General features: G+C 36.7%; 1 protein-coding gene and 1 long non-coding RNA gene across 2 annotated transcripts in view; one reads left to right on the top strand and one right to left on the bottom strand.

Annotated features, from left to right (window-relative positions):
• The window catches only part of LOC107694191 (lipoma HMGIC fusion partner-like 3 protein), a 47,982-nt gene that overhangs the window by 11,539 nt on the left and 28,070 nt on the right, over positions 1-8,373 (bottom strand). The gene's annotated exons all lie outside the window — the stretch shown is intronic.
• The window catches only part of LOC107694193 (uncharacterized), a 27,888-nt gene continuing 25,923 nt past the window's right edge, over positions 6,409-8,373 (top strand). The window contains exon 1 of the long non-coding RNA XR_001634828.1: positions 6,409-6,584. This is a non-coding gene — a long non-coding RNA (uncharacterized LOC107694193). The remainder of the gene's footprint in view (positions 6,585-8,373) is intronic.

Here is an 8,373-nt window from a genome sequence, read left to right as displayed (position 1 = left end):
TCTCCCAGGATCAGTAAACAGTCCTCCATAAAATGTGCTGCACACATCTGGATATTTGGGTTAAACTGTTCTGGAACAATGTTGTAAATACAACTTAACCACTGATTTCTAGTCGTGTCCTCTTTTGGAAGGCCAAACAAAGTAGTTTCGCTTTCACAACGAAACAGCGTCACACACCGCGGCCTAGAGTGAGCGGCAGCCGGGCAGGCTTGAGAACGGCGCTGACATGTTCAAGGCCCAGAAAGGTAGTAAAGATATCGTTAAAATAGTCCATGTGACATCAGTGGTTCAACCGTAATTTTATGAAGCTCAGAGAATGCTTTTTTGTGCGCAAAGAAAACAAAAATTATATTGAATTTTGATTTCATCAAAATTATCTTAATTTGTGTTCCAATGATGAACAAAGGTCTTGCGGGTTTGAAACAACATGAGGGTAAGTAATTAATGACAGACTTTTCATTTTTAGGTGAACTATCCCTTTAAGTCGTTATTTGCTAAATAATCTTCCCATCGACCACAGCTGTCAACTCTTGGTCACGTTTTTGCGCATTTCAATTTGCCCCGTTGCGACTGGTTATGAGACCCATTAATAGTAATGCCATTTGGTGTCATTTATGTCAAACCTAGACCAAAATATCTTGGTGCGCTATATTTGAAAATACGCAAATACAAATGACATTTGAAAGCTATAGCTGAAATAAGATTATCAGTGAACAATGGCATACATTTCAGTCTAGTCATAGATCAAATTATAATGCACTATAAGAATTGGAATATAGTTCAAAACTCATACGGTCTACTTTTATGATACCTTTATATTGCTTTTTGTAATTTTTGGAAATTGATAGCCTCAGTCTCTATCCACTTTTAATGTATGGAAAAGAAGCTTGAACAGTGTAATTGCATGGAAGAAAATCCTGTTTGGAAATACATCAGGGTGTGTATATGATGACAGAATTGTAATTTTGGGGTAAACTATCCCTTTAAGTACTCAGCTTTTCGCATTTGTATGCAGGTTATCAGTGAAGGATGAAAAAAGGTGCTTCCTCGCGCTCATCTTTCCCTGACATCGCTTGACTTGGCATTTGTTTGAAATGTCTTTACATCCCAGCCAATCGCACCAAGGACGATAAGGGAAGGAGACAAGATGGATGGACAGAGGAGAAGATAATGCAAGGTTAAAAGACTTCCTGTCTCTCCTTGCCTCTTTCTCACTAAGCTGCAGTTGTTTGCTGCTTAATGTATTGTCAAGGCAGGAATAGAGTAACGCCTCAGGGTTTGTGTTTCATCCTGAGAATGGCAGATTGTTGTTTTTCCTTCCAGAGAGGGATGAATGGTGGGAAAGAATAGAAGAAAAAGAGAGGGAAAATCACCTCACTGCATCCATGGTAATATGAAATTCCCTGATCCTGCAGTCAGACACTAGCTCTTCTCCAAAACCTAGTGAGCTGCCTACCTAGACAACATTTTAAGACACCTTAGCAGCGCTCCTGACTCAAAGGCTATTCCAAAAAGTAGATAGAAACATATTGTTGAGTTCCAAGATACTTGGTTTTGGCCAAAAAAAATAAGGCAAAATCACATTTTTTAGAACATTGTTATCTTAACACCATGTTAGCATCAAACTGTTAATCTATTGTGAGTTCCTGCGAACGTTTCAAATCAGTCAATTACAAGGTTATATTTCAGGTAGGAAGCTGACTAGTACGTAGTAGATAGCAAGGTAGCTCATTAGGTTTTTGAACAGAGGTAAACACATGATTAGGGTGCTTTCACACTAGCACTTTTGGTGCACACCTGGGTTTGTCTGACATCAGAGTTCGGTTTGTTTGGATGATGTGAACGCTGTTTTGCACATTGGTTGCACATTGCTTCCTGTGCATACTGCTTTGCTTTTAATATGTTGCTTATAATATCAGTTAGGTCCAGTCGAACAATTTATTAATTAAATTCTGATTGGATTCTGTTGGTAATAGGCACTGACCTAAAGCTAACAGACGTTGATGGAATATTTACGTAATACGTATAAATGTACAGCTTGTCTATTCGCACAGGATAGGATTACCTGATGTAATTTTTATAGAAGGTAAAAGTTGCTGTAATGTCTATAGACACTAGCTATGTTTCCATCCACCTATTTTAATGCGCATTTTGGAATATCGCAAAATGTGCATAAATAAATAAATCCTCCATGCGCATGGAAAAAGTCATGTGACTTTATGCTATGAGACGGGATAACTTGACTAGCATTAAATAAAGATCATGTTCCATGAAAATATTTTGTAAATTTCCTACCATAAATATATCAAAACTTCATTTTTGATTAGTAATATGCATTGCTAAGGACTTAATTTGGACAACTTTAAAAGCGATTTTCTCAATATTTAGATTTTTTTTGCACCCTCAGATTCCAGATTTTCAAATAGTTGTATCACAGCCAAATATTGTCCTATCCTAATAAATGGAAAGCTTATTTATTCAGCTTTCAGATGATGTATAAATTTCAATTTCAAAAAATTGAACCTTGTGACTGGTTTTGTGGTCCAGGGTCACATATATGAAAGTTATTATATTCAGTGACTTCCCCTAGTTTTCTTAGTGATATTTAGTGCCAGTTTACCAGGAAGTGACGATTTTGTTCTCTTTGACTCGTTGGATGGAAACTTCAGTCGCAAGCTTTATTCGCAAATGTTTTATGCGATATTCCAGTTTTGCGCATAAGTTTAATTTGAATCTTTGGATGGAATCATAGTTATTGTCTGTAATGATTAATGAGATGGCACATTCGGACAGGTCTAAAATCACTGAGAAGCTCTGGTAATAATTACTTAACCCCACCTCTCCATGTAAAACTAATTCCATCTATATAGAGACACAAGTGCAGTTATGTGTTCACACTTTGGAAACAAACCAAATTATAAAAGTGAGGTGAGTAACGCTATACATTTTGCCGCCTTGTCTTGCATCGTCATTCTATGGCAACAAGGGTAAACAGCTGCCGTTATGAATTATGATCAAATAATCATATCACTGTTTGGAATCAAAAAATACAGTGTTAAAACATACGGGCAATCAAAATTTGCTACAGTATAAGCAATCGAACCAATTGTGAAAGCACCTTTAAATGAACATGGACGACATATTGGGTAGTGTAAGAACTTTAAAAGAAATTTATTAATTTCAATCCATTTTTACAGCTGGACAGTGAATGTATCTTGTCATATCTGATGCAAATGCGTCAGTGGGAGTGCTGCAGAATCAATGCCTCTATTACGGACATTGTAGGAGATTTGTAGACGCTCCCATGGGCGACAAGGTATGTAGTAAAAATGATTGAAGATTAAATTTACAGGCCCGTGTCTCCCTAGGATGGTTGGTTTTTAGCAGCGGGAGGCTGTTTCAAAGCTTATGTAGGCATCTAACATAATCAACACAGGCTAAATACAATCTATCTATCTGTCTGTTTTTCTATTTATCTAGGTTTGTCTGTCATGATGCCTTTGCCACTCTTTTTATGTCTATTACCCTCTTCATTCACCTCATCTTGTATGCATCTGTGTAGACTCAAGCTGTGCTTTCACGCATAACTGACACAAGACAAATTTGGGTTCAGCCTGTTTCAGACAAACTTCTGTCTGTGACTGTGTGAATGAAATCCTGGATGGGCCTCTCTGCTCTGACAGTGGCATATGTTACATATCACAGGCTCGCATGTTCGACAACAGCTCTCACTCTGGATTATTTCAAAACTAGGTTTTGTTAGGAGTTTTGGGTCTACAGTAGATAAACATACATATACATAATGCAGACAAATTATATGGTTAAAACTGGCTTATAATGGCATGTACACTGTATACAACCTCATATTTTTAAATGGTATGTGAAGTAACACATTATGCAACTTTAAATTTTTGAGTATGCCACATTATTGCCGTATGACCTCACTTTGCATATTAAATTCAGTGAGAGGAATCTAGTTGTCACCTTGGAAATAAAAAGGGTCCTTTTGCATTTTTATTTTGTGTAAAAATATCTGGTAACACTTTAGTATAGGGACCAATTCTCTCTTTTAACTAGTTGCTTATTAGCATGCCTATTAATAACATATTAGTACTTATAAAGCACATATTCTGTATGACCATACACTAAAAAAATTATTGTGATTTTAACAGTAAAAGACTGTAAAAATGTTACAGTAAAAACCTGTTAACTGGTTAACAGTAAGTTTCCATACTATGTACAGTGAATAAATGTAATTCCATTTAATGTATTGTACTGTACTGTAATTACAGTAAAATACTGTTAAAAATACGGTTTTTGGAAGTGAAAAAGAATAAGCCATGTGTCCGTGTGTGTCACCATGATGGGGTTTAATGTTTGTGTGAATGACACTGTGTGCAACTTCTACATATAAGTATTGCCCTCCTCAGCTCATAGAAAGGCTGTTTGTGATGAGCTTTAGTTTAATCATGTGATTTTCTCATCACCACCCGTTTTTGGTGGTTATCAGTGCATTACAATGGTTCAAAACAGATATTAACACTTCAATATGTTGGTTTATTAACATTACATCAGTCAATGAAATACAGTATTTTATTGTGAATTTAAGTTAAGTCTGTAAAACCTAAAATGTTGCTATCATATTTTTTACGGTGAAGTTCTGGCAACCACAGCTGCCGGTATTTTACCGTAAATGTCAGGGTTTTTTTTACAGTGTATTCTACATCCCTAATCCTACCCTATACTTAAACTTAACAACTACCTTACTAACTATTAATAAGCAGCAAATTAGGAGTTTATTGAGGCAAAAGTCATAGTTAATGGTTTGTTAATAGCAAGAATTGGACCTTAAAATAAAGTGTGACCAAATACACACCAAAAACACATCCAAAGTCATATAAAGCAGGTAGCTATTTGAAATGTTAGCTTCATATTAGTTGCAATGCTACAAAAAAAAGGTAATGGTTTAATAAACCCTTTCAAAAAGATGAAAAGAAACAAGACAATGCTACAATGCAGCCTCTGAATTAGGACTGCATAAAATAAAAGGGCTCTAAGGAAAGTCTAAGAGATGCAGCGGAGTTATTATTCACGCCGCAGCCGAGAGTTGGCTCTGAACGTGTGCCAGTTCTGTGGAGTGAGTTGTGTTGTCATGGAGACGCTCTCTGGATTGTCAGTCTTGTGAGGTGTTTGATAAGTGATGGGTGTGTTATTGACTGCAGCGCTCCTGAACTCCTCCCTCCTGGGCAAACCAGGCCAGCGCAACTGACACGGAATGCTCTTTTATCCTACCTGCTGTCTGTCTGGCTATTTTTGGAAGGCAAACTACCACACTACTCTTACTTTTTCTGCATTATAAACTATGTATACTGTACATACTTTGGTAGACAGCGATATTATTCTACCCAAGATACTTAATTTGGGAGAAATTCTAAAACAGCATTGCATGTATCATTTGCAGATTCAAAATGCACTGTGACAATCACAGTAAACAAATACTGGTTATAAATATACTCTATATTTCATTTAATACCAAAAAGAATAGATTTAAAATAACAGTCAATGTAATAAAAATGACTATTTACCCAATATTTAGCTTGCTATGCAGTTTGTACTTTTTTTTAGAATATTGTTAGCTTACCTACAAGTGTTTCAAATCAGTGGCATATTAGCTTACTTCTTACTGCATACTGCACAGTATACAATGAATGCTGCCAAATAATTTTTTTAAAAGCATATGAAACGATATTCATTATGTAAATCATAAATTACTTCACTACACTGCATACATTCTACACTCATTCAGTCAAGTAGTGTACATGTTGGGAATTTTGTTATGGATTATTTATTTATTTAATATTATTTATTGCATTTTTTATCCAATTTTGGGTGGAAATCTTAACATTTTAACACCTTAACCTCATTAAGAAAAATTCATAGTATGCTATTCTAAATATATCATCCCTTTTAGTCAATTTAAAAAAAAATTGAATTCCTAGAATAGAATATTTTTAGCAGAATTAATTAATTATTATTATTACTTTTTCCAAGATGACAGCTGAACTGCACTGCAGAGGAAATGTAACATAGCCTACTATGGTTTAAAATATATTTTTGTATAATGCTTACTGTTTCACATGCTATTTCTAAAACAGTATACTGAGCATAATTCAGTAAGCTCTACACTAATATTTCTTTCCAAAAAAAAAAACCTATCACCCTCTTTTTTCTCTCTCTATGCGTCACTGCAGTTTATGTATTTATTAAGGCAAATCTACCCATACGTCCAAAAATACATTACATTTAACATCTTGAAAATATGTTGTCTAAACCTTTTTAATGTTTGCACATATATAACCTCATTACCCTAGCACAGAAGACTACATATCCCATAATACTTTGGGGGCGGTGGAACAGTAAAGGTGATTGGGAACAGGTGGTCCAATTAATTACTGGCCAGCACGAGCACACCCGCCAAGTTTGGGAGGAAACTAAATGAGCATGCCAAAATACAGATTTAATGAGAGGAGAGAGAGACACAAACATTGAGCTCTACAGGACACACATCAAGCCCTTAATAGACAGTAAGAAAAAGCAAACCGATTAAGAGAAAAATCCTCTTATCATTCTGATGCACTTATTTCAACCACACAAGCCGGATTGGTATTGCAAGCCTATTTGGATAGCGACCAGCATGTTGCGTGTGTATTTGGCAGAACGCAGTACTATGTGATAGCTGTTTCTTCTTCCCAGTTGGAAACCAATAAGTTTTGAATCGGGGTCCCCAGGATGGGAATTTATTTAGCCCTGCCAAGCGCTCATTGAAGTGTCCGTGTGATGCTTGGTGTGTCCTGCCAAATGCAGTCCTCATCTTCACTGCTTGACAGACACTAGAGCTTTTGCTTCCCTCTCTGCGTTCTGTTGTATTAGCACAGCTCATCTAAATTCAGAGATAATCTTTCTCTCAGGTTTCCCAGACTGTGTGACAGCACTCAGAGGAAGGAGCGTTTCTTTGAATATTCTACAGATGTCCTCTTTTCTTTCTCCGCGTGAGCCGAGCGTTTGAAGTTGGCTGATGGGATTGTTTTAATATTCCTCAGATGTGGCGCAGAGCCTAAGAACGTTTTATCCTCGGTGCACTGTGCCTGGATTGGTGTGTGCTGGCTCTGGGTCTTAGATTAGATGCGTTGCAGGAGCAGAGAGGGCTGATCAATGCAGGACACCCCATTTGTGTGTGTGTGTGTGTGTTTCTATTATAATGACTGATCACAATGACACAAAATGGCTGAAAATCTTTCTTAAATGTTGTTTTCAGAACCAGATCTTTTGTTTTGTGGTCGCTAAGGTGTTTAAAGTGGTTTTAGTGCATTGTTATGTGGTTGCTAGAATGTTGTGGGTGGTTACCAGGGCATTACTATGCACCAGCTAAGGCGTTATGGATGGTTGCTAGGGTGTTGTGTAGGGATGGGTGATATACCGGTAGACCAGATTAACCGGTAGAAATTTGTCAACCAGTAGAGATTTTGGAATATCATCTCTATTGCGGTTAAATGCTCATGTGACATTGTTGTGCTACATGGTCACACAACTTTAAGCATTGTGTTTTCAAAACAAGTGTTTTTAAACTGCTGAAACGCAATTAGCAGCGAAAGATATGCGCGCACTAGAGATGCGTGGATGAGCTAAAATGTCACTCGCATCCGCTGCTTCAAATAAATGATCCACCCGCCCGCACCTATAATTTTCTCTGATGTAGATATCCGCACCTGATCGTCACTTTAATTACTCTAATTCTTTGTTTTAAGCATGATGTTATGTTATGGTCAGTGGATCGTTCGTTTTTAACATCAGATTCAGTGAAGTTAGAACCAATCTGCGAATCTCATAGTAAAATAATACGCTGATCGTAAGATGCTTTTAAATGAACATTTATTTATAAACAAAAGTTTGTCTTTGGCCAGATTAGCCTACATTTTCTTAATAAAATAAACACAGGCTTTACTCCCTTCAGACTTTGAATATCGCCGTTTCTGTCACTGCAACACACAAACACACACAAATGACTAGATAACGGCAAATTTTTTAGCCCTGTCTGTTCAAATTATTTGGAATATTATACCGCAACTTTCCAAACAGATATACAAAGTAACAATTAAGAACTTTTTTTTCCCAAAAACAGATATAGAACTACATATAGATATGCCTATAGATAACAAAACGGTGCCAATTCCGCCTAAACGCCAGTTATGTTGTTTTTTTGTATTTCTTGGCCTTTTCCTTTGCACTGTGCAAAAACAGAATAGCATCTACTGTGCCAGGATTCAGACGATTCCGCCTCGCCTCTAAAATGCGGCCTGCTGCACTAAATGAGCG

This window comes from Sinocyclocheilus anshuiensis, unplaced genomic scaffold (assembly GCF_001515605.1).
Source record: "Sinocyclocheilus anshuiensis isolate Anshui unplaced genomic scaffold, SAMN03320099.WGS_v1.1 scaffold1003, whole genome shotgun sequence".
Lineage (NCBI taxonomy): Eukaryota > Metazoa > Chordata > Actinopteri > Cypriniformes > Cyprinidae > Sinocyclocheilus > Sinocyclocheilus anshuiensis.
The sequence above is the reverse complement of the archived record's forward strand: the minus strand, read 5'-3'. Positions and strand labels throughout refer to the sequence as shown.